Here is a 26,103-nt window from a genome sequence, read left to right on the forward strand (position 1 = left end):
TCTCCCCGAAGCCCTTGGGGTTAGGCCTAGTTATTGGCTGCGAGGCTTGATACCCTTAATCAAGCTCAGATATTTCCGTGGACGTAGAGGCCACCCAGTGACCGCGGGTGTCCATGAACCACCAAAAAACAAAAAAACAAAAAAACTCAAACTCTAGATAGACTCCCAACTCAAATTTACTAAGCCAACTAAAAAAAAAAAAAAAACTCTAGATAGACTCCCAACTCAAATTTACTAAGCCAACCAAGTCAACTTAACTCAGTGAACTATTACAAGCTGCTATGAGAATTAGAATTACAATTTAATTCCTAATTTTTTTCAAGGACAAATTAAATGAGGATTTTTCTTGATGTTACTTTTAACATTTCTTGTTGCTATTTTCAAGCTCAAAATTAGAATTACAATTTAATTCCTAATTTATTTCAAGGAAAAATTAAATTAGGATTTTTCTTGATGCTATTTTTAACATTTCTTGTTGCCATTTTCAACACTCCCTCTCAACAATAAAGGAATTCAACTCTATCCCAATCAGGTACCTTTGGAATGCTTTGTATGCAAAACTTGTCATTGTTGTTGTTGCTACTGCAACATCTGAAACTAAAAAACATCAAAACAAAATAAATTGAATCAACTTATGTAAAAACCCAGTGAAAATTCCATGTAAAAATAGATAAGACCACGGTTGATGGGACACGTATTCCAAGTAGAATGTTGGGCAAGACATCCTAGTGGGTGTCAATTTGGTTATTTATAGTTAAGGAGATTGGCAAAGGTAATGGCTAAGGCTTTGGAAAGGAAAAATAACATTTTTGGCACAAATATTTATGAAAATAATGGAAAATAGGAGAAAAAGGAGGTGAAAGGTCACAAGTTGCATGTGAGGAGGAAAATGAAGGAAAATAATGGAAAATGAAAAAAATAGAGGCCTCATTCATAAAAAGGCTTCTAAGGGTTAGTTGGTAACCTCTTGTCAGTTCGTGTTGGAGTTCTCTCATTATTCTCTCTCTCTCTCTCTCATACTGTTCGACACAGAGTATTCTTGGAGCACTTTGGCATTGGAGCAAGAAAGGAAAAGAAGGAAAGAGGAAGAAAAGATCAAGCAGGGAAAGGTAAGATCAATCAGCTACAACAGGCTTCATTGTAGGTATCGATCTGCATGTGTATTTTCCTTGCTATATTTGGCATGCATGGGATTGCATGTGGTTCTTTTCTACCATGGAATGGACTTTTCCAAGTGTGACAATATTTTTCATCCTAGCCTTGCCATTTCCTGATAAATTTGATGAGATGGGTTCTCTCATTCGGTTTATGTGGGATGGCCAAATTGGATCATGAAGCCACTGTCCTAGTAACCCCTCAAGTAGAATGTGGGTTGCGGTAAAGCCAGATTGTGTGCATCAGTGGGCCTAGGAATCCTTGTCGGTGTGACAAGATATATGGTAAAGCGAAGAGGTGGATTTTCTAGGATGGGATGCACGGTAAAGCCAGGAGAGTATGTTTCCTTGTAGAGCCTAGAGATCTCAGGATCATATTGTGGATTGCAGTAAAGCCTAAGAGACTAGGAGGCACTCAAATTCCTCACAGTGTAGGCAGAGAACTCCAATGGAAACCATGTTGATTGGTGTTTTTGATGTGTTCTATGAGTCCTTCATTCATGCTTGGAATATGGCATGGGGGTGATTGGCTAAAGAGAGACTTTGCTCAACTAATCTATAGTCGAGTGGAACGTGGTAGTCCCATCTCCACTTGGCTCATTTCATTCATTAATGAGAAATTAATTCTGTTTATTTTCATGTGTAAATGTACTGATGTATATATGGATTTTGATGGTTGTTATGTTTATGGTATTTATGTTCCTATTATGCTGCTTATATGTACATTTTATGACAACATCTATGTATGGATCTCAACATGTTTTTACTTGTATATGAATGGATACTGTGTCTATGGCCTAATAGAGGATAATTCAACAATTGACATGAGGGAACAATGGTTCATAACAATTCTCAAATAAGTATGAGATCCCTACACTTAATTATTTTGTTTACACCTATAGGTTACATGTTGATGATATGTTTGACGAAATTCCTATCATGGCTAGTAGGGGTTTGGTTAGGATCTTATTCAACTCCTTTCTTTTGCATCATCGTTTTCCTGTATTTTTATTGATTCTAAGCTATCACTCCATTCTGTGCAGTGGCCTAGGTTTTGGGCCTGAAAAAGTGGCTTAAATCCCAAGGTCGCTGGCACAAAACTATAAATTTTGGTCTCTAGTCACTAGCAGGCAAGCCTATGAGAGTGAATTTGGGTTGTTGGTCACTCCCTTGCCCATAGAATGAGAGTGACTATGACCTAAAAGATCCATAACAACAGTGGGATCCAAGGATAGGTTGTTTGAGTGGCTGACTTGTCTCGTGAGGGTTTTGTTGATGATGTTGGATGACTGTGTGTGATGTTCTGTCGATTCCACTTCCTTAAGGTCACATAGAAGGTTGAATCTAATCATAGTAGCCTCTTGTCTCATGTTTTCCCCGGTTGGCATGGTTACTTGGGTGGATGTGGGAGGAGGGTGTTATAGAGTGGTATCAGAGCATGGTTTAACCCTCAGACTAGATGGGCGGTGTGTGTTGGTCATGCATGCATGTCAGTTGCATGTGTGTCTCTTACACTTGCATTTCATGTGTTTGTTGCATTTGTTTGATGCTTGGTTATAGTTTTAGTATGGTTATCATGGAGAATTTGATATTGATTGCATGAAAGGTATTTGTCATGAGTATCTGACTGGTTGCATATGGTTATATGTCACTTACATGTTGATTATATGTCACCTACTTACATCCTTGTATGTTAGGCTACATTCTTGTAGTTTTGATTACATGTATCAGCCTTATAGGTTGATTACAAGAATTGATCGCTTATGCTCAACTACATGCATCTATGTGTATGTGTAGTTGATTTGGCATTGCATATGCATGTTGATGGTTGCATGTGGAAATGTGTACAATAGAGTAATGGTTATTGTCATGCATTAGGTCATGGTTTATGTAGTTGATATGGTCATGCATTAATGATTGGACTCTAGCTAGAATGATGTGTATATGGTTTGGCACTCATGTGTTATATATCTATATGGAGTTGTTATGCAAGTATGGTCTTGGTTATAGTTATGCATGAATAGTAGGTCAAACATACCTTGTGAAGTCATTGTATGCAATTTAGGTCATCATGGTATTATTGGTTATTATGATGTTAATGTGTTGGCTGAGATAGTGCAGAAGATGCATATCATTAAAGTGAAGTTGCAGCACTGGACCTCGAGGCAAGAACATGTTGTCATAAAGGTATTGTATGTTTGGCATGCAGATATGTAAGTTAAGGATTTTTATATGCATTAGGTTATATACATTAAGCTTGTTTACATGTCTTTTGGTGTTATGGTTGCATACATGATAGATGATAGTTGATTAGCATAGTCATATGCACATGTGTCGGATAGTCAAGAATGAGGGTAACTTGTGGTTGTATGCATTGCTATTGGTGTTTTATGTTAGATAAATTGATGATTAGGTTATATGTTGTTAATGAGCATGATATATAGCTTATTGTTGTTATATTTTATTAACTTGATGATTAGGGTTACTTCATTGAGATCTTGACGTTGTAATTGGATTGGTCATATGCTGATCTAGGTGAATATTGGTGGCCACCTGCCAATTCCACTTGGACCCCCACCATTGCTTCTTTCAATTTTTCAGTTTCCTTAATTGTAGCACAGTTTACTAATTTTAGCAGTTTTTCAGGTCCTAAACTTCCGAACCCATTTTGAGGCCCCAAATGACGTTTTTTTTGGAAATCTACCACCAGAGAATTGCTATCTAAAATTGTCTTTTCCGTCATAGTCCTCGGAGAAATATTTCCAACGGGTTATCATGTGTGTCAAATGGAGATAATATGACCAAGTCACGACCCTAGGAAGTTGGTTTTCCAACTCACCCCAACGGGCCCATAAACTCTTGGTGTTACATCTCCTCGGGTTAGGGTTTTGGTTGTTTAGGGTTTGCTCTTATTTTTCAATAATAAAAAGGCCCTTGAGCCTCATTGTAAGGCAGTTCAGAGGCATGTAGGCGCCACATCTCTTCTCAGAGATAAGCTACCATCGCCCTAGCTAGTTTATTTCCGTTTCTGTTTGTAAGCATATTTCAGTACTTTACATTAATGAAATGAAGTATTATTTCTGCTACATCTCTGTGTTTATGGTTATCTCTGTAATTTGTTGTGTTCCTGTTTAAATCCAAATGATATGCATGATGGTTATTTTCATTGCATTGAAGATCTGTATGTTATATGTATTGTGTTAACCTAGTTTGAACTATGATGATGGTTATGGTTGCAATATTCAGGTATGAGCTGACATATTTGTGATATGGTGTTGTACTAATCTAGACTGATCATACATATGTGATTGTTATGCATGAATGCCAAATTCTTATGAGCTTATGATGTGAACATGTTAGTTAGTTACTGTTATGGATATCATGATTTATTATTGAGTTGATATGTTGTGAAGTTGTATCATGCTAAACTTGATTGATTGTGCAGACAAGACCACCTCCCATGAGATACATTAAGGTATGGGTTTGCTTATGTCGTATATTTGATACTTGATTGTTTGATTATGTCATCTAGTTAATTTATTTAACATGGTATGTTGAAAGTTGGTTGAATGTTTTATGAATTTCATAATTGAGTATGTGTTCAAATTATTTTGTTTTAAGATGATTGTACTAACACATATGTTTTGAGACAGTTGGTATTTAATTGAGTATAAGTAGGTGCCAGTTGTAGCATTATGTCTAAGGACTATGAGTTGACTATGGATTATGACATGATTATTAGTCTTGGTAAAGGTTGATTTCAAATTGATATATATGATTTTCTTGAAATTTGGAATGTATGGTTGACATGTGTGAAGAGTTGTAGGAAAAATGCTTGGTATTACCATGACAAGGTAATAGTTGATGTGTTTGCATAACTAATAGTTGGGTGATGTGACACCGCATAGTAAGCCTCGATTACAATAAGGTAAAAAGGTAAAAGAAAGGAATTAGGTAAGAATTCCTTAGGCTGTGTTTGGAAAACCTAATTCCAAACGAATGAGTTCTTTGCATACAGGAATTATTCTTAAACTTAATCTTGTCGGTCATTATGTGGATACATGCTATATTCATGAACATGTACTTGACAGGTATATTAGCTAGTCTTTAGTTACAGGTGGATATGTGAAAGGATTGGAGTCCCTTGAGAGATGGAGTGGATGTGTATAGTTGCAAGAAACATGCTTAGCACAACAAGGTAAGGTAACTAGTGTATTGTCATGTTTATTTATGCGCTAACAGTTATGTGTTAATGACAACATGATGTAGGGAGTTACATGGCAAGAGAGGTTGCCATGAAATCTCAAAGAAGGCTCAGGTGGAGATTTCCTTTGGAACCATGGGGATTGAGTCATAGTGTCCATTGTAAGTCTAGTGCTTTTGTTCTTTTGCAATTGTTGCACTTGATTTGCGATTTTTATTGTGTCTGGTGTATAACTATGCCACTTTGTTGCATCATGGTATTGATTTTGGTTTTCATGGTCTTCTTGTTGTTATTTTTGTTCTTACCTTTTATTGTTTTGAGCCTTGGGAATTGGTTTGGAAAGAGGAAAGTTAATGGAGATTGGGGAGAGCTGTGTGGTACCCAACAAGTAATGTAAGACATGGATGAATCTCGGTGCATGAGTAAGCACGGCGGAAGGTAATACTATGATTATCGGTTGGACTAGTTGGTTCCATTGGTGTAAATTGACGATAACAGTACAATCATGAGAGAGGTAACCATAAAAGGTAAAGTAAATATATCTGAGGTGTCAGATGCCTTGGCTATGTTGGAAACTATTTTTATGAAAAAATAAGGAAGTTCTCTTAACCTTGACCTTATGATATATGGTAATTGTATTATGATTATGATTATGCCGATGTTTATATATGTATACATGTAGGTGTGTACGCATGTCATGTTTTATAGGGTCGTCATGGATCATGATTATTAACGTTAACATTTATGTGTATATATATGTATGTATGATAATCGTTGTCTGACAAGATCATGATATTTTATGCTAATCTTTATGTATATGTATGTATGTATCCATCTATCTATGTCACTATTTGACAGGGTCATCAAGAATCATCCTTGTGGAGGAATTATTGCTTACGCATGCGAACGAGAAGAAGAGATTCTTGGCTATGAGGAATCAAGTGGGAAGAGTAGCCCTGACAAATATACGAGGTCAGTATCATGTTGTTATGAATTGATATTGTATACTTGTATTATGTCTATGTTATGGATAGGTTATACTGAGGAATAAATCAGTGAAATAAAAGCAGTGTGGTTTGTACTAGGATAAGCATGGATAAGACACTGGAAACAAGGTTTCTTGGTAAGGTAGTGTGGTTTCAGATGTGTGGTATTACTATTTTGCATATGTCATACATGTTGTACATGTTGCATATGTGATGATTGTGTGCATGCAGTATTGTGCATATGTAGTATGTGTACATGTTGTTTATGAAATATTGTGTACAGGATGTTAGTAAAGATAGTGTTGTATGAATGTTGCATATTCAGTACTGGGTATAGATGGTGCTATGTACATGTTGGATATATGGTGTTGTGTACATATTGTACTATGTGCATGATGGATATGCAGTTTCATGTGCATATGGTGCTTTGTTCATGTTGGATATGTGGTGTTGTGTATAGATGACACTATGTACATGTTGGATATGTAGTGATATGTACAAGTGGTGTTTCGTGCATGTTGTACATGTGGTGCTATGTACATATGGTGTGGTGTACATGACTGTACAAGTGGTGATGTGTGCATGTGGTGTTGTCTACATGTTTTACAAGTGGCGTTGTGTGTAGGTGGTGTTGTCTACATGTCATTAATGTGACACTGTGTACATGAGGTGTCACATACATGTTGTGCATGTGGTATTGTGTACATGTGGTATTGTGTACATGTGGCATTGTGTATACGTTGTACAATGGTGCAATGTACATGTGGTGTTGTGCACACGTTGTGCAGGTGGTGCTTTGTACATGTGGTGTTGGTGTACATGTGGGATTGGGTGCATGTCATACATGTTGTGTTGAGAGCATGTGGTACTATGTATGTGTATTGTGTAGTTGTGGTGTTGTGACATGCATACTTGCTGTGTTGTACTCTGTGTGGGTACATGTATCGTGTGGCATTGTACATCAGGAATGGATGTATAAGTTGTGTTGTATATCGGATGTATGTGTATGCATTTTGTGGTGTCGCATGTTGTGTGTGGATGCATGTATTATGATGTACACTGTGTATGTATATGTGTTGTGTTGCATTGTACACTGGGTGTAGGTGTATGTGTGTTATGTCAGATGTAGGTGCATGTATTGCATGGTGTGGTATGTCGTTTGTCGTTGTATGTGTGTGATGCACACTATGCGTATGTGCAGATGGTTGCGGAGAAAGAACTAGGTGTTTTTCGAGCATGACAACTGATCTAGTGTGCGTACAGAATAAGGAGAAAGGCAGAAGCTAAGGATTGATTAAAGGATAAGTATCAATATTTTATTTCAGTTTAATTATGCATGGTATTTATGATTTTGGTCTATGATGATTACAAGTGATCTATTATTTCGGTTTATGATGGTTACACCTGATTTATGATTTTGATCTATTATGGTTGTGTTTTGAGCTAACCTGATGTGATATGCTTATACATGATGATTTGGTCAAAGATGCTAGTTTGACTTGTTGTGACAGGAAGCGAACAAGATTGCAAATGTACCTTATGGACGAGCTACCAATGAGGAATGCATGAAAATGGTCAGTTGGGTGGTTGAAATTGAATGCAAGAATTAGTAGCAGCAGCATAGGAATTAAAACATGTCGCAGTATGTTGGTAAAGTACTTTAGGAACAGGGCCATTGTGGGACACTGGTACCCAATAGTGTCCATTGATTTCCATGAGCATTCTATGACTGGTATGATGGTTTTGAGGCAGGTATATGCCTTGGTCTTTTTATCTTTTGATGTGAGGAAGCCTAGCTAAGGGATGGACTTCTCGAGATGGAGGCACCAGCGGAACTTGGAAGGTGAGCGACTGCACGAAAGGGATTGACCAGATTTCCTTAGGGACTATGTAGCAGAGAAGGGAAGGTTGGGGAAGAATTTTTTTTGTCATTAGTGTTTCCATATGGAATCAGATGCACATTGGGAGTGTTCCCTAGAAAAATGAGTCGGTAACTATTATAAGTGTCATTGAACATCGAGGATGATGTTACCCCAAGGGGGAGGGTTCTGTAATAGCCCTGGAAAAAATTCCATGTAAAAATATATAAGACCATGGTTGATGGGACACATATTCCAAGCATAATGTTGGGCAAGACATCCTAGTGGGTGTTCATTTGGTTATTTGTGGCTAAGGAAATTGGTTAAGGAAATGTAAGGCTTTGGAAAGGAAAAATGGCATTTTTGGCACAATTATTTATGAAAATAATGGAAATTAGGAGAAAAAGGAGTGAAAGGTCACAGGTTGCATGTGAGGAGGAAAATGAAGGAAAATAATGGAAAATGAAGAAAATATAGGCCTCATTCATAAAAAGGATTATGAGGATCAATTGCTAACCTTTTGTAAGTTTAGTGTAGGATCTCTCTAATTATTCTCTCTCTCTCATACTCTTGGACACTTAAAGTTTTCTTTGAGCACTTTGGCATTGGAGGAAGAAAGGAAAAGAAGGAAAGAGGAAGCAAAGATCAAGTAGGGAAAGGCAAGATCAATCAACTACAACAGGCTTCATTGCGGGTATCAACTTGCATGTGTATTTTCCTTTCTATATTTGGCGATTGAATGTGCTTATTTTCTACCATGGCATGGTTTTTTCTAGGTGTGATAGTATTTTCATCCTAGCCTTGCCATTTCCTGATAACTTTGATGAGATGGGTTCTCTCATTTAATTTATGTGGGATGGTTGGATTGGATTCGAAGCTGAGTGGGGTGGATCTCCAAATTGAAAAACACATGGTCTAAGTGGTCCCTGAACTAGATTGAGGATCAAGGAAAATTTTAAGGATGGAAAATTTTCTTGAAGTTTAAAACATTGGCGAATCTCACTAATCCCTAATATGCAAATTATAAATGTTTATTGATATATTTGTAAAATTTATCAAATTTATAATTATTTTATATATAGTCTCTATATAATGTTGGCGATTTTTAAAGTAAAATAATTTTATATTCTAAAATTTGGGCGAATCGTCTTTTATAAAATTGGAAATTGGCGAATCTTTTTTGTGGAAAAATCATGGAAAATTAGCCCACTGGGCGAACATTAGCCCCTAAAATTTTCCATGTTGAGGATCACGAAGCCACTGGCCTAGTAACCCCTGAACCGGACTTTGGGTTGCAGTAAACCCAAATTGTGTGCCTCGATGGACCTAGGAATCCTTGTCGAGGAATGACGAGATATACGGTAAAACCTTGAGGTGGATTTTCTCTCCATTGGGCCCAGTGATCTTGGGATGGGATGCACATAAAGCCTAAAGAGTGTGTCTCAGTGTAGGGCATAGTGATCCCTGGATCAGATTGTGGATTGAATAAAGCCTAAGAGACTAGGAGGAACTCAAATTCCTCATGGTGTAGCGCAGAACTTCGGTGGCATCCATATTGATTGGTGTTTTTGATATGTTCTATGAGTCCCACATTCATGCTTGGAATATGGCACGAGGGTAATTGGCTAAAGAGGGACTTCGCTTGGCCAATCTATGGTCGAGTGTAACATGTTAGTCCCATCTCTGGTTGGTTCATTGCATTCATTAATGAGAAATTCATTCCCTTGAGTTTCATGTATAAATGTATTGATGTATATATAGATTTTAATGGCTCATATGTTTATGGTATTTATGTTCCTATTATGTTGGTTATATGTACATTTTATGACAACATATATATATGGCTCTCAGCATGTTTTTACTTGTTCATGAATGGATAATGTGTCTATGACCTAATAGAGGATAATTCAACAATTGACATGAGGGAACAATGATTCATAGTTATTCTCAAATAAGTATGAGATACCTACACTTAATTCTGTTGTTTACACTTGTAGGTTACATGTTGATGATATGTTTGATGAAATGCATGTCATGGCTAGTAGGGGTATGGTTATGGTCTTGTTCAACTCCTTGATTTGGCATCATTAGTTCCCTGTATTTTTACTAATTCTAAGCTATCACTCCATTATAGGTAGTGGCCTGGCCTTTGGACCTGAAAAAGTGGCTTAAATCCCGGGGTTGTTGGCACAAAACTACCAATTGTGGTCTCTGGTTGCTAGCAGGCAAGCCTGTGAGAGTGACTTTGGGTTGATGGTCTCTCCCTTGCCCATAGTATGAGAGTGACTATGGCCTAAGAGATCCATAAAAACAATGGGATCCAAGAACAGGTTGTCTGAGTGGTTGACTTGTCTCTCGAGGGTTCTGTTGATGATGTTGGATGATTGTGTGTGATGTTCCTGTCAATTCCACTTCCTTAAGGTCACATAGGAGGTCGAATCTGATCATAGTAGCCTCTTGTCTCATGTTTACCCGGTTGGCATGGTTACCTGGGTGGATGTGGGAGGAGGGTGGTACACTATGTCTGCAATTGTCTATTGGCAAAATTGTGTTTTTGTTGACTCTGCTCTTGAGCCTCTTGCTTTGCTATCAACACTACTCTGCACTCCTCAATATCTATCTAGAACTGATCCTCCTGCTCTTGAATATTATGCCCCCCCATATCAAGGTAATGATCCATGAGACAAAAAACACCACAATGGATCCTACCCAATTTTTGAACTCTTTAGACTATTGCTTCACATCGCCCCACCTCTTACCTGGAGGTATGGATGCCTATGCTCCCTCTGCCCACTTGGCTCGAAATTTCCCCCTACCGGAGGTCTCTACTTAAGTGGATGTATCCACTCGGTCTCCTCTTTACTTCTCCAATTGTGGTTACTCCACAACTTGTTGAGGTTGCTTCTAAGGCTACATCTTGAGAGGTAATTCATGCTCCCTCTCAACCACCAAGTATATAACCTTTTCCTTGCTCCTCAAGGCTTTGCATGCATCTTGTACCTCAAGTGCAAATAGGTTCTTGACTTGCACACTGATCTATTTCACCTATCCCATAGCGATGTGTCCAAGGAAAACCTTTCATTTTCTAAAAATCATATCATAGCCACGGTCTTCCGATACCGCAATGGAAACAAGATTCTTCTTTAGTCCTAGAACATACATCACATCTGTGAGTCTAAGATGGGAGCAAGAATACCTCTGAAAAGTAAAAATACCTATGTCGGTCGCACTATACCTCCCATCATCTCCAAGTCTATGTTCTTCTTGAGGTATTTCTCCTCCAAGTCACTGAAGAGATCTCTATTCCTCGTCATATGGAATGCGACACCGTTGTCGAGATGCCACATGATTCCCATTAAAGTGATTTCCATGCATGCAATGAGAGTGAAATCAAGTTTGAATTATGAAGCTAGAGTATCACCTGTTGCTTCTACTACACGCTCCTTCTTGCTTACTTTCTTCCGTAGGCATTTCATGGCATAGTGCCTGAACACATGACAGTGAAAACACTTTATGTTTGACAAGTCCTTCTTCTTTCCTCCCCACCTTGGGACTTCTTTCCCTTGGATTTATTTTCTTTGTTGACTAATGAAAAGTACTCTTCCACTTCTTTGGATGAGCTCCCATCTCTGGTGTTCCACCAAATATCTTCTTGTACCAAGTTGGACCACAACCGCTCCCATGCTGGTAATTTCTCCCTTGCATTAATTGATTCCTAGTAACTTTTCCAGCTCTTGGGAAGTCCTAGAAGTGATATTCTCACCAAATAATCTTCAACAGATATAACACCGACACTTCCAAGCTCATCCCAACATTGGGTGAACTTGATCATGTACTTTGGTATTGAGTCACCCTTCGTCATTATTATCTTTATGAGATTGTCCTTTAGTGTGAGCTTCTTGTGGTCATTATTGTTTTGAAACTGGTCTATCAAGGCCTTCCACATTGCAAATGGAGTTTCCTTACCGTGGAGATTCGAGACAATATGATCTTGAACTCCTTCTAGGATAATTATTCTCTCATTTGCCACACACTTTCTCCACTTTGTCAGATCTTTAGCATCAGATGTTGGAGGCTTCAGGATATCGTGATCTATGAATTCCTTCAGCCCATTTTCTTCCAAAACTAACTCCATATTGTCCTTCCAAGCAATACAGTTCGTATTACCCTCAAGGGCATATTCGCGTCTCAATCTGTAGAACGACATCTTGTTGGCACTCAAGTATGGTACTGCAAATTCAATTTCTCCTGCAAAACAAACTCGTATTCTCCTCTTATATAGTGATTTCAGATTTGATACCATGTACAATTTTCTTGTAGATTCAAATTTCATATTGTAATATGCTAAAACAATTTACTTGAATCTACTCTACTCATCAGCAGAAACAAAAATTGATATATGAAATCACGAAGCAAAAAAAGGAACAATTTCAATCACACATAACAAAATAATTTTCAGGGGAAAGCCACAACTAAAAACCCCTGTTATATGTATATTGCATTAATCAAAAGACCTGAGAAAAAAATACAATGCTTGTTCAACTCGAACAATCTATGCACAAGTACAATCTATCTCATTGCTTCACAAACCAGCTCAAGCCAATACTTACCAAATTTGTTGCCTGCCAAACTCCTATTTCCTTGCATGGTTTCCTAGGGAATTAGCCCATATTTAATCAGGAAATTCCTCATCCATAACTGCACAATCCATCCATAGGCTTTCCTCTAATTGCATGCACCATTGGTTTAATTTAGATAATTTTACAACTGATAGTACACTATCCCCGAACTCCAATCTCAACTAGTTCTTTCTCAGAACTAACATGCATGAGTTATTTATGAGTGAATTATCAATTATCTAATTGATCATTGCATGTGAATTAAATCCAAATCAATTCACTTGACCTCTCACTAATTCCTCCATCAGTTAGAACTAGTTTAACTAAATTTAATTTAGTTAAATTGAATTAAATAATTATAAATCAATAATAACTCAATATGGGCCCCTAATTAGGTAACTCTAGATAGACTCCCAACTCGAATTTACTAAGTCAACTAAGTCAACTTAACTTAGTTAACTGTTACAAGTTGTTATGAGAATTAGAATTACAATTTAATTCAAGGACAAATTAAATTAGGATTTTTCTTGATTTACTTCATTCTCAATTGATATCCAATGTGGGAATGCATGCCTACTTAACCATGGATATTTTGTCAAGGAAAAATATGGCACGATTGCAAATGTGGTTATTAGAAAAAATTTCTATATTTATTTTTTGTTTGTTAAATAAACGAGGATGAATATTAAAAATCATATTAATGAGATCATTTTCTACATTTGACTCTAGATATATTCAGTATATAAACTATTTTCTTACATGATTGGCGAATGTAGAAATTCCTTGTCGATTCAAACTACAAATTGTAATATGATAAAACAATTGACTTGAATCTACTCTACTCATCAACGAAAACAATAAATGATCGATGAAATCACGAAGCATAAAAGAGAAAGAATTCAATCACACATAACACAATAATTTTCCAGGGAAAGCCACAGCTAAAAAATCATGCTATCTATATTGCATTAATAATAAAATATGAGAAGATTACAAAGCTTTGCACAAGCCCGAGCAACCTCTACACTATCTCAATCTCTCTCACTCCTTCCCAGACAAGTTCAATGTTGTGGATCTAACCCAGAAGATATATGATAACTGAAATAACCCAAGAAAGAACAAGATCAAAATAGATAGAAATGCTTCTTTATTATCAAAACCCTTAAGGTAGGGCAACACCATACATTCACTCCTTAAGGAAGGAGAACACTCCACAAGCCATATGCTTGTTCATACAATAATACTTCTCTTCATCTTCCTATGTGGAGTCTCTAGCCTTTATATAGGCCTCATACATACAATACCATGCATCATTACCATGGTTTCCTCACACCATCAACTAATACCATGAGCCCATTACATTATTATTAACTACTTGTGGTCCCTTACATGACATGGGTTAACCACCTTATTTATTACTATGGCCCATCCCATTATTACATTATTACCTTGGGTACCTCCCTTGGTACCCCATATTATCCCCCCTAGGTACATAACATTCCACCCCCCTACGCATGTTTCGTCCCCGAAACATGGGAAGAACATAAATAATAAGATCTACTCAAAAGAGTAGTCCACTGATACCATGCACGTGCATCTAGCCATCCAAGAGAAAGGTGAACCCTCGATCTCGCTGGTGCCTCGCTCGCTTGAGATGGAAGTTGACCGTGGCAGCTCTTCTGTGTTGATGTGTAGTGGTTGGATCTTCTCTCCTCGTTATCCGTCATGTGACTACTTGGTTTCCATCTTGATGGTTGTCTTGCGGGGTGATGTGGGTGATGATATGTTGAAGTTTTAACCCACGATGGCTTTTGCTTGACTTCACCCTGCTGTGGTGCCTGTTGTGGTGTCTTCTTTTTCAATATGACTTCAACCACTGAGCCCTCCTCTGATGTATCATCACCTGTAATATTTTCTTCTGCAACCTCTGTTTGTGTTTGATTTTCGATCATCAAAGGCTCATCATCTGATATGGCAGTCCCTTGAACATCTTCTGCTTCAGCCTCCATGTGCTCTACCTGTTTATGGATGGAAATATCCTGTAATGTAATTTTCTTCTTTTTATACCATAGCTTGAGGAATTTCTTCTGCACATTAATATTGATAGTACCCATGGATTCCATCCAAGGATATCCCAAAACAACATCCATATTATCCATTTCTGAAGCATAAAAATCACCATGAAACACATACTTATCCATAGAAAGCTTCAAATCCTTATAGATTTGAACATCCTTATCATCAACCTGTGTATGTTCAATTTGTTTTGCTGGGACTTGCAATTTCTTTGCCAAGTTGATATTTATAAGATTTTGTTTGCAACTCGGATTGATAGACACAATGATTTTATCCTTCTGAATCAATCCATGAACCTGCAATACAGAGATACCAGCCAAAAATAACCCTTTTGGTTCCTTGGTTTCCTTCTTTCCCGTACAAATAAAATCTTTGTTGGGCAATGTGACCTGACGAGCTAACTGGCAAGCCTCCTTCCACGTGGAAGGGTGTTGAAGTCGAACTTGAGCTTTGATGGCTTCTTTAAGACCAGTGATAAAACAGTCCTTGAAGAATGCATCTGTGAGACCCCAAGTGCGGACGGCTAAGGCTTCAAAAGCGGTAATATATTCCTCCACTGTACCCATCTGTCGGAGCTTACAGAGACGACCCAAAAAAGAGTCTTCCTGTTCAAGGCGATCTAGGCCCGCCATCACAAAAATATTGGCGAAAAATTGAAATGGTCACAGATCCGTCAATATTGCTCAGAATCCCTATTATAACCTGTTTTTAGAAATGGAACAACCATTCTGCATCTGCCCATGTGATAGAAATCCTGATTCAGACACTGGAATTTCAGATCTGCGCTGCTACTCTCCCGGCGTCACCCAAAATTTCTGCAAAAAGAGCTGATTTTAAATCAGCGATATCTCCCTCATCCGGACTCCGATTCGACTGATTTTTTTTTTTGAAATCATGTGTTTTTTCACAAAGATTCCAGATCTACAATTAGATCTTGCAGATCTGGCACCAGGACTTCTAGATCTGCGCCGCAAACTCGCTGTCCTGAAAATTGTCTGCAACCCCACTGATTTTTAAATCAGCGATATCTCCTTCATTCGGACTCCGAATCAACTGATTTTTTTTTTTTGAAATCGGCTATTTTTTCACAAGGAATACAGATCTGCAATTAGATTCGATAGATCTTGCATCAAAACGTACAGATCTAACCTGAAAGGTCGCCGCCCCCGAAACCCTGCAAAAAATAAAAAAAAAAATTCTCCACTATTTGCCCAAGAAAGTGCTCCGATACCACTTGTTGTGGATCTAACCCAGAAGATATATGATAACTGAAATAACCCAAGAAAGAACAAGATCAAAATAGATAGAAATGCTTCTTTATTATCAAAACCCTTAAGGTAGGGCAACACCATACATTCACTCCTTAAGGAAGGAGAACACTCCACAAGCCATATGCTTGTTCATACAATAATACTTCTCTTCATCTTCCTATGTGGAGTCTCTAGCCTTTATATAGGCCTCATACATACAATACCATGCATCATTACCATGGTTTCCTCATACCATCAACTAATACCATGAGCCCATTACATTATTATTAACTACTTGTGGTCCCTTACATGACATGGGTTAACCACCTTATTTATTACTATGGCCCATCCCATTATTACATTATTACCTTGGGTACCTCCCTTGGTACCCCATATTATCCCCCCTAGGTACATAACATTCAATCCAATACTTAACCAAATTCTTTCTTTCCCAAGTCACTATTTTCTTCTGCAGTTTCCTTGGGAATTAGCCCATATTTAATTGCAAAATTCCACAAATATGGATTGTGCAATCCTCATAGGCCTTCCTTTGATTGCATGCACCACATGTACAATTCAAATGATTATAGAACTAATACGACACTGTCCCTGAACTCCAATCTCAACTGGGTCTTTCTCTGATCTGACATGCATGAGTTAATTATGAGTGAATGTTCAATTTACTAGTTTATCAGTGTTGGTTACACCCCACTAATATAGGTTACACCCCACTACTGGATCTCTCACTAATTCCTCTATCAGTTGGAACTAGTTTAACTGAATTTAACTCAGTTGAACTGAATTAAATAATTACAACTCAAAATAAACTCAACTAGGGCTCCTAAAAAGTACGAGACACTCTACATGACTCTAGTTATATTCCTAACTCGAATTAACTGGGCCAACTAAGTCAAATTAACTTAGTTAACTATTACAAGTTGTTATGAGAATTGGAATTACAATTTAATTCTTAATTTAATTCAAGGACAAAATTAAATTAGGGTTTCCTTGTTTCATTTCAGCACACATGATTCTCAGCAACATGATTCTCCTCTGCACACAATCTCGTAGATGGTGATACCGGATGTCGATATGTTTGGACCAATCATGAAAAACTAGATTCTCATATAGTTTGATAGGACTCCGTGTCATAGTAAATCATTGTAGGATCCATCTGCTAACCAAATAACCCAACAATGATCTTCCTCATCCAGATAGCCTCACAAGTTTCTTGACTAGCAACCATGTACTCTGCTTCTATTGAACCAAGTGCAACTAGTCTCTACTTCCTGCTGTACCAACAAACTATTATTGACCCAATATTGAAGATTCCCCTTGATGTGCTCTTTCTATCGGATGGAATCCTTGCCAAATCTGCATCTGTGAAGCCTTGAAGCTTCACTCCCTTTGTCCATTTTTACTAAGGACCAAACCTAGTGGTGCCTTTGAGGTATCACAACACATGTTTAGCAACCTTCCTATAAATTTTGGTCGGATTAACCATGGCTTGACTAAGCTGGCTAACTGCAAACACATGTCTGATCATTTTTTCACCGAATACATAAGTGAACCCAAAATATTTCTATAAATAGTAGCCTCCACTACTTCACCTGAAGTAGTATCCTCCTTCCTCCAATTACCTGCTAGAGGAGTCTCCATGGGTTTGATGTTGTCCATGTGGAACTTATTCAGTATCTCGTTGGTATAATTTCCTTGAGAGACAAATAGTTCCCCATCTCCTTGCCATACCTCCATACCAAGAAATTAATACATGAGCCCTAGTTCCTTCATCTTGAATTCTCTTGCAAGATCCTCTTTGCAAGTTTTTATCAGCTTCTCATCACCTGTTATAGTCAAATCATTGACATATAATACTATAATCAACAATACACCTTCAACCACAATATGGTAAAGGTTTGCATCTGCTTCACTTTTGGTGAAGCCCAACACCGTGAAATAACTGTCAATTTTGGTGTACTAAGCAGAGGGTGCTTGTTTTAGTCCATACAACCCTCGCTTGGGTCTGCACACATGCGACTCTCTGTTGAAGGTCTCAAATCCTTCTGGATTATCAATATAAAACTCTTCCTCAATCATACCATTGAGGAATGTTGTCTTCACATCCATCTTATGTATCTTCCATATCATTTGCACTGACAGTTCTAGAATAGATTTGATTGAACAATACCTTTCTACTGGAGAAAAGGTCTCATCGTAATCAATTCCCTCCACATGAGAGAACCCTCTTGCCACAAATCGGGCCTTTTGTTTATCCACACTCCCATCTGTTACTTGCTTTACCTTGTAAATCCATTTGGAACTCACCACTTACTTGTCTGCTGGTTTTGGGACCACTTCCAAAATGTTGCTTCTGATAATGGTGTCATACTCCTCAACCATCGCATCAATCCATACTGGTTTTTACATTTCTTTTCTGAATGAGGATGGCTCAACCTCTACACTCTCTCTCATTAGAGCCATGTAGTCATTGTACTGATCTAGTGACCTCCTTTGTCTATGTTGTGATGTGGGTGCTTCCGCGTTCTCTCTAGCATCATGCATCAATCTATCAGCCTCTCTGGTTCGCTTCCTTCCATCTCTGGAAATATTTTCATGACTCCGTGCTTCCACTCTCTTCTCCTCTGCATGTGGCTTGTCCACATCATCTTGAGGTTCCTCCTTTGGAGCTAAAAGCTCCTAATCTACATGTAACTGAAGGTCCCTCTCAAGGGAACATCTCATGACCTTCTCTTCATCAAACTTTACATCTCTATGAACCACTGTCATCTTGTTGGATGACAAGTACACCTGATAGTTGTGAGGTGTATTAGTGTACCCCAAAAATATATCCAACTCAGTTGTTGGCTCTAACTTTTTCCATGCATTCTTGGTAACATGATAGTATACTGATGAAACAAATATCCTGAAGTGTGCCACATCTCATTTATTACCTAAAAATATTCTTCTAGTGTACTCATCCCGAGAACTCAATGAGGGCTTTTGTTATACAAATAAACAAATGTGTTGCATGCTTAAGCCCACAAGTGCAATAGTAGGCCCTGATCATGTAACATCATTTTTCTCGCTCCCAAAATACTTATGTTCTTCCTTTTAGCCACCCCATTATGTTGTGGGTTGTGAGGTTTGATTAACTCCTGTTGAATGCCTTCTGATGTAAAAAAATTCTTGAATTCATTCTACACATATTCTCCACCATTATCACTTCTAAGAGATTTAACTTTCCTGCCAGCATCTTTCTCGACAAGTGCTTTAAATTCACAAAATTTAGCGAACATCTTATCTTTCTTCTACATGAAGAAAATCCAACACTTGCGAGAAAAATCATCAACAAATATTACATAATACCTGTGCTTGGTTGTGGATGTTGTCAAGAGGTCCAAAAACCTCTGATTGAACTCTATCAAGGATCGCTTACGCTTGACTGTCTTTATCATGAAAGAAAGCTTTGGTGTACTTCCCTAATGTACACCCTTTTTATGTGTCTCTCTGCTCTAGTGTACCCTTGGGAAGTCTTGTATAAATTTGCTACATGATCTTCAAATCTTTGTGGTGCAAGTGACCCAATCTTTTATGCCACAACTCATTGATATCTTAGCTCTGCACCTTATCTACTTTAGTGCTCAAAGAAACACAACCTTCTACATCCAATTTGTAGAGGTTCTTCACCTAAACCCTGATCCACTTCACCTGTCCTGAGGCTAAGTAACGAAGGAAAGCCTTTCTATTGCTAAATATGACATCGTAGCCATGGTCCTCCAACATGGAAACTGAAACCAAATTCTTCTTCAAATCTAGAACACACATGGAATCTTTTAATGTGAGAGGAGAATCAAACTCTCTTTTAAAGGTAAGAGTACTGATGTCAGTCGCGCTATACCTCCCTTAATATCCCATCTTGATGTGCATCTAGAGGTCCTTGTCCTCCAAGTCACTGAAGAACTCTTTGTTTCTAGTTGTATGGAATGAGGCTCCATTATCCAGGTACCACACACTACCCATCATCGATGTCACCATGAAAGTAATGACGGTGAAATCCAGCTCAAATTGTGAAGCAATACCTTCACCTGTCACTCATCCTGAGGGCTTCTTACCGACCTTCTTTTGCAAACACTTTGTGGCATAGTGTACCAACTTATGACAGTGAAAATATTTATTCTTCAACATGTCCTTCTTTCCACCTTGACTGGAATCTGATTTGGAATGGGATGACTTCCCCTTACCTTTCTTTGCCTTTCTAGTGAAGACAAAATTCTCCTCATCATCATGCTTGGATGAGAATTCATCCCTAGTGTTCCATCAAATCTCTTTTTGTACCAAATTAGACCACAACTTCTCCCACTCTAGTAGCTTTTCCCTCCCTTTAATTGAGTCATGATAGTTGTGCTAGATCTTGGGAAGTCCTAAAAATATTAGGCTCACCAGATTGTCTTCAACAATTATAACATCGACACTTCCAAGCTCATCCTGGTATTGTGTGAACTTGGTCAAGTATTTGGTATTGTGTCACCCTTCTCCATCTTTCTCTTTCTGATCTTGTCCTTAAGTGTCAACTTCCTATGGTCACAATTATTTCAAAACATGTCTGTCAAGGCCTTCAACATTGCCAATGTAGTTTCCTTGTCATGGAGGTTCGAGACAATATGATCTCGAACTCCTTCTAGGATAATCCTTCTCACCATTGCCACACACTTTCTCCACTCTACCAGATCCTGATCATGAGTTATCTTAGGAATATATTTGTCTATGAATTCCTTAAGCGCGTTTTCTTCCAACACTGCCTCCATCCTGTCCTTGCAAGCAATATAGTTCAAACTGCCCTCAAGGGCATATTCGAGTCTCAATCCGTAGAAAGACATCCTGCTGGCTCTAAAGTATGATACTGCAAATTTAATTTCTCTTGCAAAAGACAAACTCATATTCTCCTCTTCTATAATGACTTCAGCTATAATACCATGTAGAAATTTCTACAAATCTAGCTCTGATACCATGTAGAAATTCTTTGTAGATTCAAACAACAGATTGTAATATGCTAAAAAAATTGACTTGAATCTACCTTACTCATCAGCAGAAACAATAAACAATCGATGAAATCATGAAGCATAAAAGAGAAAGAATTCAATCACACATAACACAATAATTTTATGGGGAAATCCACAGCTAAAAACCCATGCTATCTGTACATTACATTAATCCTAAAATATGAGAAGATTAAAATGCATTTCTCAAGCCTAAGCAACCTCTGCACTATCTCAATCTATCTCACTGCTTCCCAAACAATCTCAAGCCAATACTTTCCCGAGTCCCTATTTCCTTGTGAAGTTTCCTTGGGAATTAGCCAATATTTAATTGGTAAATTCCAAAAATATGAATTGCACAATCCTCATAGGCCTTCCTCTAATTGCATGCACCAACTATACAATTCAGATGATTATACAACTGATATTACACTGTCCCTAACCTCCAATCTCAACTGGGTCTTTCTTTGATCTAAAATGCATGAATTAATTATGAGTGAATCTTCAGTTTACTGGTTGATCAGTGCTGGTTACAACCCACTACTGGATCTTCCACTAATTCCTCCATTAGTTGGAACTAGTTTAACTAAATTTAACTAAGTTAAACTAAATTAAATAATTACAACTCAAAATCAACTCAACTAGGGCTCCTAAAAGTAGGAGACACTCTACATGACTCTAGTTAGACTCCCAACTTGAATTAACTGAGCCAACTAAGTCAAATTAATTTAGTTAACTATTACAAGTTGCTATGATAATTGGAATTACAATTTAATTCAAGGACAAAATTAAATTAGGATTTTCTTGTTGCAATTTCAACAACGAATACAAAAATGACAATGTATTAAGGTGGATGGAACTATGTCATTAGAATAGCTATTAGTTAAATTATGAAGTTGATTTAGTACTCCAAAGCGACATTATTTTGAAGGGATCAAGTGGAAGTATAGTTGAGCACAAATGTTTGTGATGGAGCTAGAGTTTTCAACATGGATAAAGATGATGATAAAGACAACAAAAATAAATATCAACACAAGTTTTTTTTAAGGGAGCTTGTTTGACATATCAACTCATGGTTGTTTTGTTCTTAATATTTATAACACTCACTAATTGTTTGCTTGTATTATTTAGGATATTGTTCATTAGTGGGATTTGATAGATTTACTACATGAAAAGTATGTGTAGGTGTTGACATGGCCATGACCAACAAATGAGACTTGATGATTGAGACTCTGACTACCACCATAATATGGAGGAAGATAAACAATATATACAAGCTAATATAAACTTAAAGAAAAATCACTTTTTGAAATATAATTATAATGATTAATGGAATCTAAATTTAAATGGTCATTCCATACAAATTTGTCACTCCTACAACCATGGAGATTTTGTCCTAGAAAGAATACCATGATAAGATTAGAGATGTGATTATTAGAAAAAATTAATTTTTTGTTTAAAAAATAGAGGATGATGAATAATACAAATCATATTAAGGAGGTAATTTTCTAAGTTTGACTATGGGTACATCAATATATAGACTACTTTCTTACATAGTTAGCCCATACAAAACAATTAAACTTTCCTCGGAAAATAGCCAAAGACATTAACAAATATCAAGATCTATCATTGTGTAATACTTAACTTTCAAACTTTTTGTCCTTATCGGTGTATACCGACAACATGCCAGCCTCACTCAAGTGGAATTTTAGAATCTAAAATCTCCATGCACAACAAAATGCACTGCCAAAACACATAGGTTTTTGTCCTTCGAAACATGAAAAATTCCTATGATGTGCAACAAAGCCTTTGAGGATGGACATGCAGAACATTAATAAACTAAGGATACCGACTGACTGACAAATTCTTTCCTGCGACGAAGCGCCAAAAACTATAATGATAAATTTCGCATTCTTTAAATTTTAGTGGATCTTAAAAAATAAAACACACTTTTACATGCATGTAAGAAGCATCGAAATACTCATGGAAGTGGGGTGCTTATGTTCGCAGAGGTTGATGTTTCTACTGGTTCTTCAATGCAAACGTCATTTTTTTCGAGGTTAATTATGCGATGCTTGATTTAACTATTAGTTAATGGTGCAAAAGAAGGAATTACTGCAATTGCATCTTCTCACCAAATGGACTTAACAAAGAATAATGAAATTGTTCCATCTACAATTCAAATTAATCTTGTTGGAGATGATGTTTAGTGCTAATGTCATTGAACAAAATGTAATTGAAGAGAATGGTCCTCCTCAGAATCAGAATAAAATTACATCGAGAGAGAGGTTTCTTTTGATAGCCCGAAGGCGGGCTTCATATTTTGCATATTTCAATCCTCAAAATGGTGAACCATCATCTTCTTAGTAGAGGTCCCAACCCAATGCTTGTTAGGAAAAGCTTTCTAGCAATGAAAACCCTGTTTCTTTAGTTAATGAATGGAAGCCTTCCTGGGACAAAGACTTTGTGACCCAAGTTATACCTCCTTGGCTATATGATTTATGTTTAAACCTGTTGTGCAAACATGTTGAACATATTGAGATGCTGGAAGGAATTCCTGATTCAACCAAGAACAAAATATGTACTTCTTTTTGTGCATTGTGTAAAATGACTCCTCGAACCTTAGGATTATTCATTATAGGGTCTCCAACACAAATTTGCATTCCAGACTGCTCTCTTATACCAAAGGAAGATCTTACCAAGCTCATTGCAGAATGTTCAACAACTAATCTAGAGGTACTACAATTGGGCATGTGTGGACGCGCTTTTTCAGATCGTTTACTACAAGCTACCTTTGCTCATTCTTCTGCAGGCTTGCCTTGCTTAACTTGCCTCTCTTTGAAGGGTGCATATCGCCTATCAAATGTTGGATTGAGATCATTTGTGCGGATGGATCATTTGCTATGTTCTGTTGATTTGAGTCAGTGCTCATTATTATCTATAGCTGGCGTTAATACTCTAGCTGACACTTTGGCTACAGTGATTAAGGAATTGCGTTTAGAACGGTGTTAGCAGTTAGAACCCTTCAAGATTCGGACTGTCTCCCGCTGAGGTGGAAAATACTTTAAAAGCATACTTACAGGCATATGAATTTTTGGATTCTTTGATGAGTCTGATCAAGAAACTAATAGCTTGCTTAGTAAAGTTACAGATAGTCTATCTGAATCCTTGAGCGTAGTACCTCGAGTCCATAGACATCATGTTAGAAAAATGGAAAGAAAAACATGAATTTAATTAACTAGTAGCTCACAGGCGAGCAAGTTGCACCTGGAGACTACACAAACTGGAGCGTACACTCTCCTCCTTAATTAACCAAAGATAATACAATAAATACATCTCAAAAAGAATAGGGAGGTGAGAACAAACTCCTACAACCTAGGAACTAATCCTCACTTAAGGAGTTACGTTACAACCATGTAACCATTTCTCCATTAATACAATATAGTATTAATTATTTTCAATTCTCCCCCTTAATGGAGAAAGGATTATCCTGAAGTCCTAACAACCCCCTAAACAATTCAAACTTCAATTTCCCAAGAGGCTTTGTAAAAATATCAACCATATTGTCACATGTTTTACAGTATTCAATAAAAATTTCTTTTGACTAGACTTTTTCTCTTACAAATGAAACTGAGTATCTATGTGTTTCATGTTCTTATGAAACACTGGGTTGTTCGCCAACTTAATGGAACTCTAGTTGTCACAATTTATGACAGTCACTTATTTCTACTCTTCTCTTGCATCATGGAGAAGCCTCCTCATCCAGATAGCTTCACATGTCGCAGTGCATACTGCTTGGTACTCGGCTCCAACTGAAGATAAAGACAGAGTGATATGATTTTTACTGCTCCATGCTATGACCCCAGATCCAATACTGAATTCATAACCCGTGATAGATCGTCGATCACGCAGGTTACCTTCCGATTCAGAGTCTGAAAAACCTGGTAAAGTAACATCAGATGTATTAGTGTATAAAATACCATAATCACAAGTACCATGAAGATACATCAGTACACCTCTTTTTCTACCCAATGACTTTCAAGAGGTTTAGACATAAACTGGCTCAACACACTAACAAAGTATGCTAAGTTTAGTCTAGTTGTAGTCAAATATATCAGACTACCAACTAGCTGCCTATACAAAGTAGCTTCCACCTCCTTAGAGCCATCGTCTCTGCATAATTTCAGGTTCTGCTGCAAAGGTACTGATGATGTCTTACACTGTTCCATTCTGAACTTTTTGAGCAGCCCTCTGACATACTTACCTTGAGTAAGGAAAGTTTGCCCAAAGTCTCTCCACACTTCCAAACCTAGACAGTAATGTAAACGTCTGAGGTATTTCATCTCAAAAACCTATGACATCTGTAGTTTGATTTCTTTGATTAATGCATCTGCATTACTTGTTACAATCATGTCATCCACATACACGGAAATCAAAATTATCTGCCCCTGTTCATCATACATGTTATATAGATTTGGTTCATTCTTACTCCTATGAAAACCATGTTGTAAGAAAAATGAATCAATCTTCTCGTACCAAGACCTGGGTGCTTTTTTTAAACCATAAAGGGACTTTTTCAATCTACAAAATAAATTCTCCTACCCTTGTTTAACAAAGCCTTCAGGCTTCATTAAATAAACCTCTTCTTTTAAAGCACCATTTAAAAATGTAGACTTAATATCTAACTGGTGTAGCTTCCACTGATTTTTTGTAGCTACAATAATTAACATTCTAATATTGTTCAGTTTGGCTACAGGAGCAAAGGTTTCTTCATAGTTAATTCCCTCTTTCTGTGAGTAACCCTTTGCTACAAGTCTAGCTTTAAACGTTTCTATACTGCCATCTGCATTAAATTTAGGTTTATAAAGCCACTTGCAACCTATGGGTATTTTTCCTTCAAGCAATTCAACTAATTCCCA

Source organism: Pinus tabuliformis, chromosome 3_2 (assembly GCF_031772625.1).
Source record: "Pinus tabuliformis cultivar Carrire ecotype Pingquan chromosome 3_2, CPIR1, whole genome shotgun sequence".
NCBI classification, from domain to species: Eukaryota; Viridiplantae; Streptophyta; class Pinopsida; order Pinales; family Pinaceae; genus Pinus; species Pinus tabuliformis.